Source organism: Aplysia californica, unplaced genomic scaffold (genome assembly GCF_000002075.1).
Source record: "Aplysia californica isolate F4 #8 unplaced genomic scaffold, AplCal3.0 scaffold00694, whole genome shotgun sequence".
NCBI classification, from domain to species: Eukaryota; Metazoa; Mollusca; class Gastropoda; order Aplysiida; family Aplysiidae; genus Aplysia; species Aplysia californica.
Window position 1 is genome coordinate 370859 of NW_004797964.1, and position 3574 is coordinate 374432.

A 3574-nucleotide genomic window follows, 5' to 3' on the forward strand; every position below is an offset into this window, starting at 1 on the left:
TATTTTTTGCTGCATAATACATGTAAAAGCGAATCGTTGCAAGAACTCAAGCGTCTACCCTAAGTCCCGCCCAATCGACACCTTGGTCTGCTGTCTAGCACAAGTGCCTCCTGATTGGCCACACACAGTAATGGCGCACAAAGAGAGAGACAGAGAGAGAGAGAGAGAGAGGGAGAGGGAGAGGGAGAGACAGAGAGAGACAGAGAGACAGAGAGCAAGCGAGGGAGAGAGAGAGAGAGAGAGAGAGAGAGAGAGAGAGAGAGAGAGAGAGAGAGAGAGAGAGAGAGAGAGATTTTAATTGATTGCCTCATCCGCTCCGGAATCTGAGGTCCTGTACCCGACATTTTCAAAACGTGAGAATTTATAGAGACTGATTAACCAAAGTTATAGTGATATTTTTACTATTTTGATAAATCGGTGTCTTAAAATTACACAGCTTTATCTGACGTTCTTTGGCCGTTATGAGTTTCTAAGAACATGATATTAGAAACAACAGGTTCGACTGTAGGCATATACGTAAGGTTATTTTAGAATTCTAGATTTTAGCGCTCTGGATTAACCTCCATCTCTGCAAGGATATAATATGGCTAGGATCGATGTGGGGCTTCTAAAACAGCCCTAGCGCAAGAGAGCTCTGTGAAGGACCACAACATGCGTTATTCCCAAAGTAAGTTTAGCAAGATAAGTCTACTTACTGAGCTAAAAGTACACCCCACAACAAAGAAAAAGTCTCATGTAAAACGCTGCTATCAAAGAAAAAAAAGAGTAGTTTATTGGTAAATATTTGTTGCATTATTATAACATAGTCAACATTTAATAACAGAAGCTGTTAGTCAGGCTGGACTCTCCTCTTGCAGTTTGTCCATAATGCAGGGCTGCCAAGTACACATTATAATACAAATCAGGCACTTTGGTTCTGGGGGGTATAACTTTTAAATCTCCAAGCTATGGTCAAAAGACTGTACCTCTATTTTTTGGAGAGGGGAAGGCATGGGGAGGAGGGGAGAAATGCAAATTCCACCAGCAAAAAAGGCCACAGTAAGGCAAAAGCACCCCAGTTGTTGGTGGGGTTTTTTTTAACAGAAGGCCTACGCATTACTTTCAAAGGCACACAATAACTGGCCAGCAATTGAATGAACACAAGAAGACAGGTTGTCTTCAGAGATTTGTGAGGCATCTTGATGAAATTAGGCACTCATCAAAATAATCTAATTGAAGAAATCAACATTTTTCTGCTCTTTCAGCAATTCTTATCAGTTAGTTTTTGTTTTGGGCTCAACCCCTTTTATGGTCACCAAATGAAAACACACACTACTGCATGGACTTCACAGAAAAAGGTTGATCAAAGGCACAAAATTTGTGGTTTCTACGGTTAAGGAAGTTACCAGATTTTGGCGTTCATTTTCTCACTTTTACCTACGACATCAAGGCCCCCTCGCTCCACCTTCTTATTTTGCAGGTACCCTGCAGTCTTCTATTAAAGATAGATGGGTATTTTCTTCATCAAAAGCAAGGCAAATGAACAGGCTTTAAGATTAAACTAATAATGCCATTTGACGAACAATTGATGAGCCCTTAATTTCACAACATCAGGATGTATTTGGAACCTTTGGCAGCCCTGACAAAGGGCTCACTTTGTTCTGGTATCAGTGAAAAACTGGTTAGATATGATTCAAGTTATATATACATATACATCTATATTTCATTATAATATATTGCAGTTTTTATATTGATGTTACAGAACGGTAGTAAACCACACACATTCATAATATACATTGAAAATGCACACTTTTCAAGACAATACAATACAATAATTATATATAGAAAACTACAAATTATAAAAGCGTATAACCAACACAATAATAATCATAGAAACATTTTTTAAAGAAATTTGCAAGAAAAACTTGCATTGGTAATAATTGATAGGATAGAAATTTCACGTCCTAGTTTACAACAGACACACTGACCTGAACCACTATTCAGGTCTCGATGCTTCTTCTTCTTCTTCTTCTTCTTCTTCTTCTTCTTCTTCTTCTTCTTCTTCTTTTTCTTCAAGCCATTCTACAACTTTTTCTTCATGTATGGTTCTTCAAATACTTCTGTCCATTTGTTCAGTAACCATGCTTTTACTGAATGAAACAACACTTTGCACGACTTGAATGAAAGAAAAAAAAGAAAAAAAAAGAAAATAAACATTCATTCAGAGACAAGAGCCTCAGAGGAGAGGAAAACATGTCATGTATCACTATCAAGCAGCACACACCCTGCCCAACCTCTGGAGTGTGTAATTCAGCATGACACTGATGACACAGACAATGAAATCAATGAGAACTGTCCATAAGTATACACTGCACAATCTGGTTGCTAACCCAACCTCCACTATGAACAAATTAAATAAATAACATGAAACACATAGAAGTATAAAGAGTAGTCTCCGCCTAAACACTCGGTACATAAAGGTACACCCTGCTCAAACTCATGCTTTCGTCAAGACTTCTTTTTTACAATCTATAATATGATTTAGACATGTGGTCTATTTCTCTAAACACACACTTTGATCAGAGAAATACACAGACAGGTAAAGCTTGACCAACTGGTTCATTATAATCGTTATAACAGTTGCATTTATAGACAGCATATTCACACTGTACTGCATGCTGTAGCTTTATAACTAGGCTACTAGATTATTAGACGATGGGTGACAATCTGAGGAGAGCAGAGGACAAAAATAGATGGCGAGAGCTGGTGTTCCAATGCAGTGGTGCCCCAACGGTTGCCCCAACCACGGGATAGAAGAAGAAGACTAGATTATCCCAGAAAAACTCTGGAAGGCAAAGAAATATTCTCGGCTTCCCAGGAAGCATACAGTGCAAACTAACTGACAATTTTTACAAGAACATGGACAGTTTGAATCATATAATGCAGACAAGTCTAGATAACAGAATGTTTTGTGAGACTCTTTGTGTAGCTCAATGAAATTGATAGTCAACTTTTTAACACCCTATTGTCCAAAGACACAAGTAATACATTTGGGTAACTGTAATGAATTTTGATTTTGATTAGTCACTCAAAATGTCTTCGATGGAAGGTCTCTCATTGGACACTGACTGTAATATTTAAGCCTATGATGTGCAGCATGCATGAATGCTGTAGAATACTAAATACGCCAAAGAGTGTAACAATTGAATCAAGTGATTTGCAGCACTCGAAGAACTTATGGCATAATCGTTCAACAAATCACTAGCCATATGTTACTCAAAATGTCTGATTTCATCCCGGCTTTGGCAGAGTTGCAATAGATGACAAGTATTCACAGTGGTCATTTGGCTATTTGCTCTTTGCTTTCACCAACAATTTGCTATGATTGAGTATATCAGTACAGTTGGACAGTTTTTCTGATTGTTTCCAGCTCTCAGTTTAACTCATTTGCAGACATAACCGTGATCGGGCACTTTTGTATTACAAAACAGTCCTGTATCATCTGTGTTATACACATCATCTGGTTAATACGACTCAAGAAGCTGTGTAAGAGTTTGTTATGAAAAGGTAAAAATGGGACACCCCCCCCCCCCCC